Source organism: Ranitomeya imitator, chromosome 4 (genome assembly GCF_032444005.1).
Source record: "Ranitomeya imitator isolate aRanImi1 chromosome 4, aRanImi1.pri, whole genome shotgun sequence".
NCBI lineage: Eukaryota > Metazoa > Chordata > Amphibia > Anura > Dendrobatidae > Ranitomeya > Ranitomeya imitator.
In genome coordinates this window covers 696,305,047-696,320,070 of record NC_091285.1, presented here as the reverse complement: position 1 = coordinate 696,320,070, position 15,024 = coordinate 696,305,047, and positions in this window count along the sequence as shown.

Here is a 15,024-nt window from a genome sequence, read left to right as displayed (position 1 = left end):
GTGGCTGTTATACATAGAAACACCTGGGGGGGTGGGGCCAGGTTCCCTTTAATTTCAGTTCATGTGCCTGCGTGGCGTTTGCAGGTCACGTTGCCAGCTACACAGCAGGGGAACAGCTGGCGTTGCTGAACCCCACTAACACATTGGCTGGTGTTTTTCTCTGTGCAGCTAGCACTTCCGGGCAAAAACTAGCGGTGTTTAAGCCCAGGGTCAGCAGGAGGAGGAGAGGAGCAGAGTGTAGGCCGAAGCCTGCACTGGTGGCAGCTTTTGTTCTGTTGTGCCAGCGTGGCTTGAGCTGGACACGTTGCCGACTACACAGCAGGGGAACAGCTGGCGGTGCTGAACCCCACTGACACATCACCTAGTGTTTTTTCTGTGTAGACAACACTTCCAGGTGGCAACTGACAGTGTTGAAACCCAGGGAATCAAAGAGGAGCAGAGTGTAGGCCGAAGACTGCAGTGGAGCAAGTTGAAAGGGAACCTTTAACCCCCCCTTCCCCAGGTATTTGTTGCTGAAAGAGCCATCTTGTACAGCAGTAATACTGCACATGGAAAATGGTGGCACTGAATATTATGCTCCTTGCAAACGCTGAAGTACACACTCATATAATGTGTCCCCTCACACCGTCAAACCATCCCGGAAGTGGGACTTTCCTTTGTAATGTGACACAGCACAGCCGTCATTCCAACCCCCTTGGTGCCGGGCGCCACCTCCTCAACGTTGTTTGGTTCTGTCACGGAGCCCGCGCTGTAATGTTATCCCTTGGCCATGCACAGTTAGCGGTGCCCGTCTTCTGACATCATGTAGGTGTCAGGCTGGCAGTGCCTGTGCGTCCAAGCTGCCCGAGATCCAACCTTGCAGTGTCATCTAATGTAGTCCCACTGCGGGCCAGGGATCCATGGGCATGCGCAGTGCATATCATCGCCTCTCACTCACCTCCTTCCTGCTTCTTCAGACTGTGCGGCGTCACGGCCGTGGCATGCTATTAGGGATCAGCTGACGCCGCCTAGTCTGAAGAAGCGTGAAGAAGGGGAGTGAAAGGCTAGTATATGCACTGCGCATGGCCATGGATACCAGGCCCACTGTGGGATCACATTAGACGACACTGCGAGGTGGGATTTCGGGCAGCGTGGACGCACAGGCGCAGCCAGGACGACAACAAATGATGTCAGAGGACGGGCAGCGCAAACTGTGCATGGCCAAGGGATAACATAACAGCGCAGGGTCCATGACGGAATCAAACAACGCTAAGGAGCCAGCGCACGGTGGCAAGGGGGTAGCAATGACGGCTGTGCTGCGTCACATTACAAAGGAAAGTCCCACCTCCGGAACGGTTGGACGGTGTGAGGGGACACATTACATGAGTGTGTAGTTCAGCGTTTGCAAGGAGCATAATTTCAAGAGCGACCTTTCCCTTGTGCAGTATTAGTGCTGCATATGGTGGCTCTATCAGTAACAAACGCCTAGGGGGGGGGTGGGGACAGGTCCCCTTACATTTTAGTTGTGCCAGCGTGGCGGTCGCATGACACGTTGCCGGATATACAGCTGGGGATCAGCTGACGTTACTGAACCCCAATAACAGAGGAGCCACTGTTGACTGTGCACACAGCACTTCCAGGCACCAACTGGCGGTGTTAGAGCCAAGGGACAGCAGGAGGAGCAGATTGGAGGTATTGCTGCACACACAGCTGGGGATCAGCTGACGTTACTGAACCCCAATAACAGAGGAGCGACTGTTAACTGTGCACACAGCACTTCCAGGCACCAACTGGCGGTGTTAGAGCCCAGGGACAGCAGGAGGAGCAGATTGGAGGTATTGCCGCACACACAGCTGGGGATCAGCTGACGTTACTGAACCCCAATAACAGAGGAGCGACTGTTAACTGTGCACACAGCACTTCCAGGCACCAACTGGCGGTGTTAGAGCCCAGGGTCAGCAGGAGGAGCAGAGGAACAGAGTGTAGGCCGAAGCCTGATTGGAGCAAGTTGAAAGGGAACCTTTAACCCCCCCCCCCCAAGACGTTTGTAGCTGAAAGAGCCATCTTGTGCAGCACTAAGGATGCAAAAGGAAAAGGTTGCTCTTTTAATTATGCTCCTTGCAAACACTGAAGTAAACACTAAAAATGTGTCCCCTTATACCGTTCAACCGTCACGGAGGTGCGAATTTCCTTCGTAATGGGACACAGCACAGCTGTCATTCCTATCCCCTTGGTGCCGTGCGCTGCCTCCTCAGCGTTGTTTTAAGCTGTCACGGAGCCTGCGCTGTTCTGTTAGCCCTTGGCCATGCCCAATTAGCGCTGCCTGTCTTCTGACATAATTTGGTGTCAGGCTGTCAGTGCCTGTGCGTCCACGCTGCTCCAGATCCCACCTCGCAGTCTCGTCTAACGTAATCCCACTGCGGGCCTTGGATCCATGGGCATGCACAGTGCATATACTCGACTCTCACTCCCCTCCTTCCCTCTTCTTCAGACTGTGCGGTGTCACGGCCGTGGCATGCTATTAGGGATCAGCTGACGGCGCACAGTCTAAAGAAGGCGGAGGGAAATGAGCGAGAGCCCGAGGGGAAGATATGCACTGCGCATGCCCATGGATCCAAGGCCCGCAGTGTGACTCAATCAGAAGACACTGCGAGGCGGGATCTCGGGCAGCGCGGCACAGGCGCAGCCAGCCTGACACCAAATTATGTCAGAAGACAGGCAGCGCAAATAGGGCATGCCCAAGGGATAACAGAACAGCGCAGGCTCCGTGACAGCTTAAAACAACGCTGAGGAGGCAGCGCATGGCACCAAGGGGGTAGGAATGACGGCTGTGCTGCGTCACATTACGAAGGAAAGTCCCAGCTCCGGGACGGTATAACGGTATCAGTGAACACATTTTATAAGTGTTAAGTTCTGCGTGTGCAAGGAGCTAAACCAAAAGAGCTACCTTTTCCTTGTGCAGCATTACTGCTGCACAAGATGGCTCTTTCAGTAACAAACGACGGGGGGGGGGGACAGGTTCCCTTACATTTAGGTTGTTGTGCCAGCGTGGCGGTCGCAGGACACATTGCCGGCTACACAGCTGGGGATCAGCTGACGTTACTGAAACCCAATAACACTGGGTCGTATGTTTTTACTGTGCAGCCTGCATTTCTGAGCCGCAACTGGCGGTGATGGAGCCCAGGAATAGCAGTTCAGGTGGTAGAAAGATGAACACAGCAGGAGACCTGGATGACACCCAATTACTTAATCAGGCAGAGGAGTGGCAAATTCCTGCGAGATCCAGGCCTGGTTCATTTTCAGGAAAGTAAGCCGGTCAACGTTATCGGAGGACAGTCGCATGCGACGGTCTGTTAGTACACCACCTGCGGCACTAAAGACACGTTCCGATAAGACACTAGCCGCAGGGCAAGCCAGCACCTCCAATGCATACTGGCTTAGCTCTGGCCATGTATCCAGCTTAGAGACCCAAAACTTGAACGGGGAAGAGCCGTCTGGGAGTACAGTAAGAGGGCAAGCCATGTAGTCTGTCACCATCTGACGGAACCGTTGCCTCCTGCTGACTGGAGCCGCCGGTGATGGTGTAGACATTTGGGGCGGGCACACAAAAGTGTGCCAGAGTTGTGCCATACTGGGCTTGCCTTGGGCAGAGGCACTGCTTCTGCTCCCTCTTTGGGCAGAGCCTCCCCCACTGCCTCGACGCACTGAGCTGCTTTGTAAAGCACTAGCAGCACTCCTCTCAGTTGGACAGGAGAAGATGATGGAATTCACCAGTGTGTCGTGGTACTCCCGCAATTTACGCTCCCGGGTCAACGCTGGGATGAGGTTTTGGACGTTGTCCCGGTAGCGAGGATCGAGGAGGGTGAACACCCAATAATCAGGCATGTTGAGAATGTGGTCGATGCGGCGGTCGTTTCTCAGGCACTGCAGCATGAAATCCACCATGTGCTGCAGAGTGCCAACTGGCCCATAAACGCTGTCCCCTGCTTGAGACATGATCTCTGCCCGCTCGTCATCACCCCACCCTCGCTGTACACACTGACCACTGGACAATTGTGTCGCTCCCTCCTCTGGACGGAGCTCTTCCTCCTCCATTGACTCCTCCTCATCCTCCTCACAAATTGGCCCCTGCGTACCCCTTTGTGAGGAACCACGTGGAGCTGACTCTCCAGAAGCTGATGGAAAAGGTGACTCCTCATCCTCCACCTCTTCCACAACATCATCCCTTAACCCTTGCAAAGTTTGCTGAAGCAGGCAGATAAGGGGGACAGTCATGCTGACTAGTGCATCATCTGCACTTGCCATCCGCGTGGAATAATCAAAAGGACGCAAAACCTGGCAGACGTCCTTCATAGTGGCCCACTCTGTGGTTGTGAAGTCTGATCGGCGCTGACTGGGACTTCTTTGCGCCTGATGCAGCTGGTACTCCATAACTGCTTTCTGCTGCTCACACAACCGCTCCAACATATGTAACGTGGAATTCCACCGGGTAGGTAGGTCACATATGATGCGGTGTTCCGGAAGGCGGAATCGGCGCTGCAGAGCAGCAATGCGGGATCTGGCCAAGCTGGAACGCCGCAAGTGAGCACACTCTAGGCGGACCTTGTGCAGCAGGGCATCAAGATCCGGATAGTCCCTCAGAAAACTCTGCACAACCAAATTGAGCACATGTGCCAGACATGGGATGTGAGTGAGGTTGCCAAGGTCCAAAGCTGCCACCAGATTTCGGCCATTGTCACACACTACCATGCCTGGCTGGAGATTCGCTGGCAGTAACCACACATAGCTCTCCTGCTTGATGGCATTCCAGAGCTCCTGCGCTGTGTGGCTTCGATTCCCCAATGAAACTAGTTTCAAGACGGCCTGCTGATGTTTGGCCACGGCTGTGCTCATGTCGGTCATAGGTAAACTTTCACGGGTCCATGTGGAGGTGGACTGTGACGGCTCCTGCAGAGTTGATTCTGAGGAACTTGTGTAAGAGGAGGAGTCAATGCGTACAGACTGGATTCCTGCAATCCTTGGAGTGGACAGGACACGTCCTGCGCCACTCGCACGATCTGTACCTGGCTCAACAACATTAACCCAATGGGCAGTGAGGGAAACGTATCGCCCCTGTCCATGCTGACTGGTCCACGCATCGGTGGTGAGGTGGACCTTGCTACTGACGGCGTTCAGTAGCGCATGTTTTATGTTTCCCTCAACATGCCTGTGCAGGGCAGGGACAGATTGCCTGCTGAAGTAAAAGCGGCTGGGCAGCTTGTACTGTGGGACTGCCAATGCCATCAAGTTACGGAAGCTGTCAGTCTCCACCAGCCTGAACGAGAGCATTTCCAGGGACAAAAGTTTGGCAATGCCTGCATTCAGAGCCTGTGCTCGGGGGTGGTTGGCCGAGAATGCCCGCCTTTTCTCCCATGCCTGTACTACCGATGGCTGTAGAGTAGACTGGGAGTGTGAGGATGACTGGGAAGGTGGTGCTGTGGGAGGAATTACACAAGGTCTCTGGACAACAGTGCCAGAGGTTCTTCCATGGCGATCCTGGGAGGAAGCCAAACCAGCTGTGCGTGAGCTGGAGGAAGAGGCAACACGAGCTGAAGAGGTGGTAGCTGCCGCTGTTGGTTGGCCTACATCTTCAGTCTGTTTCTGTAACTCCACCGCGTGCCTGGTCCGCGCATGTTTCCACATATTTGTGATATTGAGGTTGCTGACATTTTTCCCTCTTTTTACTTTCTGATGACACAGCTTGCATTTGACAAAACAAATGTCATCTGCAACTGTGTCAAAAAAGGACCAGGCACTGCAAGTCTTGGGAGCGCCCTTTTTGGCTTTGGAAAGAGACAGGCTCCTAACGGGTGCCAAAGTGGAGGCTACAGGCTCCGCAGTCTTCCCCCTCCCTCTCCCTCTTTGGCCCGTAAGGGGAATCTCTTCCTCAGAGCTGCTCCCACCACCTTCCTGTTCCTCACGCCACGATGGGTCAACGACCTCATCATCTCCACTACCCTCTGCCACCAACTGCTCCTCCTGGGTAGTCTCGGCAGCACAGTACGCACCAGAAAGCGGCACCTGAGTTTCATCATCAGATGCGTACTGCGCTGTGGTCACCGGAGGCACTGGCCCACCCGCCTCTTCAGAGTCAGAGAGACAAAGCTGTTGGGCATCACTGCACACTGCCTCTTCTTCCATTTCTCCAATGCTGCTTGGCTGGCCCCCTGTTTCCAAGCCAAGAGATTCAGAGAACAGAAGTAGAGACGGCTCCTGTCCTGGGCTCTCTGACTGCCTGGCCAATTTGGCAGGTGGTGAAGAGACAGATGGCTGCTCTCCAGTGGTCTGTGCCTGAGAGGATGTGGCACTAACTGAAGTCGATGCCGAGGCGTTAGCTGCCATCCACCCGACAACGGCTTCAATTTGGTCTTCACGCAGCAGCGGTGCACGGCGCTCTCTGACAAAGCTGTGCATGAAGGACTGTTCCCTGCTGAAACTGAGTGACGACGAGTCACCGGCGCCCGCAGCAGGCACAGAATCACCACGTCCTCTCCCTGCTCCTCTCCCTGCTCCGCGCCCACGCCCACGTGCCTTACTCCCTGCCCTCTTCATCTTGGTTGACAGATAAAGATAAGCAGAAAAGTACTAAGGCCTTAGCGTGCTTATTCCTGAAATGCTCCTCCTAACAGGTGTAAGAAACACTAATGTTATAAAGTGTGGACTAAACTTTATTATTTTTCAAATGTGGCCTACACAAGTGTTAAGTTGTGTTTGGTGAACTTTACTTTTTTTTTTTTTTGCAGATCGGGCTACAGAGCTAGTTTAAATCACACGGAGACCGTGCAGACAGCCGTAAACGGCGCTGCAAGGCCCAAAAAACCTCCTCTAGGTTATCCTATTTAGTGTTTTTCCACTATTTAGCTGGAGACGGGTGGAAAGACACTAATAGGGAATTTTTTTAAAAAATTTTAAACAGGCTGCACTATTTGAAAAAAAGGAAATTTTTTTTCAAGGTATGAGGCAGTAATGCACCCTGAGCTGAATCCATCCGGCTATGGCTGCACACAGACTACAGGGCGAGCTGCACTCACACAGAGACCGTGCAGACCGCCGTAAACGGGGCTGCAAGGCCCAAAAAAAACCCTCTAGGTTATCCTATGTAGTGTTTTTCCACAATTTAGCTGGAGACGGGTGGAAAAACACTAATAGGAATTTTTTAAAAAAAATTTTAAACAGGCTGCACTATTTGAAAAAAAGGAAAATTTTTCCCAAGGTATGAGGCAGTAACGAACCCTGAGCTGAATCCAACCGGCTATGGCTGCACACAGACTACAGGGCGAGCTGGGCTCACACGGAGACCGTGCAGACAGCCGTAAACGGCGCTGCAAGGCCCAAAAAAAACCCTCTAGGTTATCCTATGTAGTGTTTTTCCACAATTTAGCTGGAGACGGGTGGAAAAACACTAATAGGAAATTTGAGAAAAAATGTGCAGCAGGCTGCACTATGAGCAAAAAAGGACAACTGTGTGAGGCAGTGTGAACCCCCCTGAGCTGAATACAACCGGGTATATGGCTGCACACAGACTACAGAGTGAGCTGCACACACACACACACAGAGACATTGCAGAACGCTGTTAAAACAGCGCTGCAAGGCAAGAGCAAGTTGAACAGTGAAGAACACACAGCGTTTTGCTAAATTAGCCTTTGGAAAGGAAAATAAAGCAATTAGCAAGCTCAACTGGCCCTCAGTTAGAACACAGCGTCCTGTCCCTAACTGAAATCACAGCAGAGTGAGCGCAAAATGGCGGCAGCGTTTTTTATAGTGCAGAGTGACATCATTTCAGCAGCCAATCACAGCCTTGCCAGTACTTACATGCCCACCATGCTAAACAGGATGTGCCCACACTTCCAATCATTCCTCATTGGCTGCTGCGTGCAGTTTGAATTCTGGGAACTTCCGATTCCGGTATCCGATACGCGGGAAGTATCGGAATTCGGTATCGGAATTCCGATACCGCAAATATTGGCCGATACCCGACACTTGCGGTATCGGAATGCTCAACACTACTAATGAGTATAGACACTGAAAAAGCATTCGATAAGGTTGACTGGATCTTTCTAAAGGAAACTTTATTAAAATTTGGCTTTCCCCCACCGTCAATATCAGCTATTATGGGAATGCATTCAATGCCCACAGCAAGAATTAGACTGAATGGATCTCTCACGAACTCTTTCCAGATTTTTAATGGTACGAGGCAAGGCTGCCCACTGTCTCCATTACTCTTTGTCCTATCACGTGAACCACTCTTACAGGCCATTCAACAATGTGTTGAAATAGAAGGCCTGCAAATCAAAGACACCCACTACAAAACAGCGGCGTTTGCGGACGACCCCTTATTAGTAATTTCTAAACCCCTAAGGAGCATCCCAGCCATGATGGAAATATTAGAGATCTATAGCTCACTCTCCAATTTTAAAATAAATGAAACAAAGTCAGAGTTGTTAAATCTGGGCTTACCAAACGAAGTAGTAGATAGCCTCAAATCTACATTCCCCTTTCCCTGGCAATCGAAAAGCTTAACATATCTGGGCATACAACTGAGTACATCGGATAAAGATCTTTTTACACTTAATTTTAATAAGCTACTAGTAAACACGTCCACATGTTTTCGCTCCAGGAATGACTCATCCCTATCCTGGGTAGGAAGGTACAATATCTTAAAAAGTTTAATTCTGCCAAAATTTCTTTATATTTTTAACATGCTTCCAATTCCAACCCCCTCTTCTTATTTAGCTAAAGTACACTGTCTATTTTTCAAACACATTTGGCAAAAGGGTAAACCACGTATTAACTCTCAATCCTTACCCTACCAAAAGATATGGGAAGGATGGGAGCCCCGGACATTGTAAAGTATTATTATGCAGCACATTTATCTAGAACAATCACCTTGGTCAGAAACTCAGAGGATAAACAATGGTTTAAAATAGAAGAAGCAATGTCCCCTCTTCCTTGCGCTCCATATTACTTGAACAAAACAATGATCCGATTTTAACTAAATTAAAAAATATTCATACTTTAGCCACAATCAAAATATGGAAAAAAATTTGTAGTGATTTAGCTCCTCCTCTCTCACCACTAACTAAAGTTACCGTTTTTGATTCCCTCCCTGGCCGGGCTGCACGTATCCCGTTAGAGCAATTGTTCGAAGATGGAGCAATCCTCTCACTAACAGAATTGCACAAAATCCCTGAACTATTCAGCTTAACCTTCTTGCGACATGGTAAACTCTCCCATCTCTCTCATCTCTCTAGCCAATGGAACAACTCGATCGATTTTGTTAGACCTTTAACCCCCTATGAAGTCCTGTGCGCCGAAACAAAAACTCCTACCAAGGTTCTCTCAATAATTTACCAATCCTTACTCAAAATAGATAAACCATTGAGACGAGCATATCTAGCCCGATGGGAAAAAGACATAGGAACCACTTTCTCTCAATCACAAGTCAAACATATATACAGAAACTCCCATGGACCCTCTACATGTGTACGCATTCAAGAAAAATCATATAAAATAATTTCCAGATGGTATATTACACCCAAACGGATACGCAGATGGCATCATGCTACAGCCACTAACTGTTGGAGATGTGGAGATGAAGAGGGTAGCTACATACATATTTCATGGTCCTGTCCGATGCTCTCCCCTTTTTGGAATGAGGTAACCTCTATTATGCATAATATATTAGACAAGCGTATTACCCTGAACCCAGAAAATATCTTCCTAAATATTCCAATCTGGCTAAACGAAAAGAATGCTAATACACTAGCTCAGCGCATCATAGCAGCAGGGAAATGCTTGATCCCATCAAATTGGAACTCGAGTACCATACCCACTGCTCAACAACTCCACTCCAAAATTGAACAATTGTACCATATAGAGGAACTAGCTGCGAAGGTCAATCATACCACTGCTAACTTTTATAGCATCTGGAAGCCTTGGGCCCAATTCAGGATGCAATCTACGTTCTATTCTGCAGTATTGCCATAAATACCTATCCATCCCAATGTGCCACTATACCCCTACCCCCTATATACTTCCACATTTTCTATTTGCTCTCTACTTTATGTTTAAGTAAACTCTGTTTAACAAAATTGAAAACATATGTAAATTCAATATTAACCCCTTAATTCCATATGACGTACTATCCCGTCGAGGTGGGATGGGCCCGTTTGACCACCGACAGAATAGTACATCATATGCGATTGGCCACGCTCACGGGGGGAGCGCGGTCGATCGCGGCCGGGAGTCAGCTGACTATCGCAGCTGATATCCGGCACTATGTGCCAGGAGCAGTCAAGGACCGCTCCTGACACATTAACCCCTGGAACACTGCAATCAAATATGATCGCAGTGTTCCGGCGGTACAGGGAAGCATCGTGCAGGGAGGGGGCTCCCTGCGTGCTTCCGAGACCCTCGGTAAAAGGCGATGTGCTCACCTTGTACAGAGCATCTCGTCCCTGCAGGCCCCAGATCTAAAATGGCCGCGGGGCTACATCCGGGTCCTGCAGGGAAAGTGGCTTACCAGCGCCTGCTCAGAGCAAGTGCTGGTAAGCCAGGAGCACTGCACGTCAGATCGCTGATCTGACACAGTGCTGTGCAAAGAGTCAGATCAGCGATCTGACCCTATAACATGATGCCCCCCTGGGACAATGTTATAAAAAATATATATATATATTCACATGTGTAAAAAAAAAATTCCTAAATAAAGAAAAAATACATAAATTGTTCCCATGAATACATTTCTTTATCTAAATAATAAAAAAACAATAAAAGTACACATAATTAGTATCGCCGCATCCGTAATGACCCCACCTATAAAACTGTCCCGCTTGTTAACCCCTTCAGTGAACGTTGTAAAAAAAAAAACAGAAGGCAAAAAACAACACTTTATTATTATTAACAAAAAGTGGAATAATACACGATCAAAAAGACGGATATAAATAACCATGGTACCGCTGAAAACGTCATTTTGTCCTGCAAAAAAAGAGCCGCTATACAGCATCTTCAGCGAAAAAATAAAAAGTTATAGTCCTCAGAATAAAGCGATGCAAAAATAATTATTTTTTCTATAAAATTGTTTTTATCGTATAAAAGTGGCAAAACATAAAAAAAGATATAAATGAGGTATCGCTGTAATCGTACTGACCCGAAGAATAAAACTGCTTTATCAAGTTTACCAAACGCTGAACGGTATAAACACCCCCACAAAAGAATTTCATGAATAGCTGGTTTTTGGTCATTCTGCCTCACAAAAATCGGAATAAAAAGCGATCAAAAAATGTCATGTGCCCGAAAATAAAAATGTCAACTCGTCCCGTAAAAAACAAGACCTCACATGACTCTGTGGACCAAAATATGGAAAAATTATAGCTCTCAAAATGGGGAGACGCAATAACTATTTTTTGCAATAAAAAGCATCTTTTAGTGTGTGACGGCTGCCAATCATAAAAATCTGCTAAAAATCCCGCTATAAAAGTAAATCAAACCCCCCTTCATCACCTCCTTAGTTAGGGAAAAATAAAAAAAATAAAAAATGTATTTATTTCCATTTTCCCATTAGGTTTAGGGCTAGGGTTAGGGCTAGGGTTAAGGTTAGGGATAAGGCTAGGTTTAGGGCTAGGGTTAGGGATAGGGCTAGGGTTAGGATTAGGGCTAGGGTTAGGGCTAGGGTTAGGGCTAGGGTTAGGGCTAGGGTTAAGGCGAGGGTTAGGGCTAGGGTTAGGGGTAGGGAAAGGGATGGGGACAGGCTAGGGTTAGGGTTAGTGTTGTGAGTTCTGTTTTTGGGCTCCCTCTGGTGGTTACTGATGGTACTGGGTGACTTGTGTTCTCTGCGGTCTCTGGTGTCCACCTGTTCCATCAGGTTATGGGAGTTTCCTATTTAACCTGGCTTTTTTGTCATTTCCTCGCCGGCTATCAATGTAATCAGCGTGTCTTTTTCCCTCTGCTCCCTGTGTCTGTTATCTTCAGGACAAGCTAAGTTTTGATTTTCCTGTTCCACGTTTTGCTTAATTTTTGTCTTAGTCCAGCTTGCAGATATGTGATTCCTTGCTGCTGGTTGCTCTAGTGGGCTGAAATTACTCCTCATGTTCCATGAGTTGGCACATGAGTTCAAGTAATTTCAGGATGGTTTTTTTGAAGGGTTTTTCGCTGACCGCGCAGTTCACTTTTGTATCCTCTGCTATCTAGCGTTAGCGGGCCTCATTTTTGCTGATTCTATTTCCATAACTACGTGTGTGCTTTCCTCTCATTTCACCGTTATTACATGTGGGGGGCTGCTATTTCTGTGGGGTGTTTCTCTGGAGGCAAGTGAGGTCTGTGTTTCTTCTTATAGGGGAAGTTAATCCTTCGGCTGGCGCAAGACGTCTAGGAATCATCGTAGGTACGTTCCCCGGCTACTGCTAGTTGTGTGTTTAGGTTCAGGATCGCGGTCAGCTCAGTTTCCATCACCCTAGAGCTTGTTTTGTTTTTGTGCTTGTCCTTTTGGTGATCCCCTGCCATTGGGATCATGACAGTATAGCCGGCCAGAAAAAATTGGTCATCGTTTTGGCTGAAGTAGGAGGAAAAGTAGTCTGAGGAAGTTTTTTTTTTTTTTTTCCCCTCCTCTGTGTTTGCTGGCTAGCCTTAATTGCAGCTTGACTGTTTTTTTTTCCTCCTCTTAATCCTTGAATGGCTCTGACCTCAGCTGTTTATCATGGACATCCAGAGTTTGGCTTCCAGCCTGAATAATCTTGCTGCTAAGGTTCAAAATATACAAGATTTTGTTGTACATACGCCTATGTCTGAACCTAGAATTCCTGTCCCAGAGTTTTTTTCTGGAGATAGATCTAGTTTTCTGAATTTTAGGAACAATTGCAAGTTGTTTCTTTCCTTGAAATCTCGCTCCTCTGGAGACCCTGCTCAGCAGGTCAAGATTGTTATATCTTTCCTGCGGGGTGACCCTCAGAATTGGGCATTTGCATTGGCACCAGGGGATCCTGCGTTGCTCAATGTGGATGCGTTTTTTCTGGCAGTGGGTTTGCTCTATGAGGAACCTAACCTAGAGATTCAGGCTGAAAAAGCTTTATTGGCTCTCTCTCAGGGGCAAGATGAAGCAGAAATATATTGTCAGAAATTTCGGAAATGGTCGGTGCTTACTCAGTGGAATGAGTGCGCTCTGGCTGCAAAATTCAGAGATGGCCTTTCTGAGGCCATTAAAGATGTTATGGTGGGGTTCCCGGCGCCTACAGGTCTGAATGAGTCCATGACTATGGCTATTCAGATTGATCGGCGTTTACGGGAGCGCAAACCTGTGCACCATTTGGCGGTGTCTTCTGAACAGGCACCTGAGATAATGCAATGTGATAGAATTCAGTCCAGAAGTGAACGGCAAAATTATAGGCGGAAAAATGGATTGTGTTTTTATTGTGGTGATTCAGCTCATGTTATATCAGCATGCTCTAAACGCACAAAAAAGGTTGATAAGTCTGTTGCCATTGGTACTTTACAGTCTAAGTTCATTCTGTCTGTGACGCTGATTTGTTCATTATCATCCATTTCCGTCGATGCCTATGTGGATTCAGGCGCTGCCCTGAGTCTTATGGATTGGTCATTTGCCAATCGCTGTGGGTTTAGTCTGGAACCTCTGGAAGTTCCTATTCCTTTGAAAGGAATTGACTCTACACCTTTGGCTATGAATAAACCTCAGTACTGGACACAAGTGACCATGCGTATGACTCCCGTTCATCAGGAGGTGATTCGCTTCCTGGTATTGTATAATTTACATGATGTCTTAGTGCTTGGTCTGCCATGGTTACAAACTCATAACCCAGTACTGGACTGGAAAACAATGTCTGTGTTAAGCTGGGGATGTCATGGGGTTCATGATGATGCATCTCCGATTTCTATCGCTTCATCTACTCCTTCTGAGGTTCCGGTATTTTTGTCTGATTATCGGGAGTTTTTTGAGGAGCCTAAGCTCAGTTCGCTTCCTCCTCACAGGGATTGCGATTGTGCTATAGATTTGATTCCTGGCAGTAAATTCCCTAAAGGTCGTTTGTTCAATCTGTCAGTGCCAGAGCATACTGCTATGCGGAATTATGTTAAGGAGTCCTTGGAAAAGGGACATATCCGTCCATCTTCGTCCCCTTTGGGAGCAGGTTTTTTTTTTTGTGGCCAAAAAAGATGGTTCCTTGAGGCCTTGCATAGATTATCGTCTTTTGAATAAGATTACGGTCAAATATCAGTATCCTTTGCCATTGTTGACTGATTTGTTCGCTCGCATTAAGGGGGCTAAATGGTTCACTAAGATTGATCTTCGGGGTGCGTATAATCTTGTGCGGATAAGGCAGGGTGATGAGTGGAAAACCGCATTTAATACGCCTAAGGGCCATTTCGAGTATTTGGTGATGCCTTTTGGACTTTCTAATGCTCCTTCTGTCTTCCAGTCTTTTATGCACGATATTTTTCGTGAATATCTGGATAAATTTATTATCGTGTATTTGGATGATGTTTTGGTTTTTTCTGATGACTGGGAGTCTCATGTTCAGCAGGTCAGGAAGGTGTTTCAGGTCCTGCGGGCCAATTCTTTGTTTGTAAAGGGTTCTAAATGTCTCTTTGGAGTCCAGAAGATTTCTTTTTTGGGGTATATTTTTTCCCCTTCTACTATTGAGATGGATCCCGTCAAGGTTCAGGCTATTTGTGACTGGACGCAGCCTACATATCTTAAGAGTCTACAGAAGTTCTTGGGCTTTGCTAATTTTTATCGTCGCTTCATAACTAATTTTTCTAGTGTTGTTAGGCCTTTGACGGATTTGACTAAAAAGGGTGCTGATGTTACTGATTGGTCTCCTGCGGCTGTGGAGGCCTTTCAGGAACTTAAGCGCCGGTTTTCTTCTGCTCCTGTGTTGCGTCAGCCAGATACGTCGCTTCCTTTTCAGGTTGAGGTTGATGCTTCCGAGATCGGCGCAGGGGCGGTTTTGTCGCAGAGAGGCTCCGATTGCTCAGTGATGAAGCCATGTGCGTTCTTTT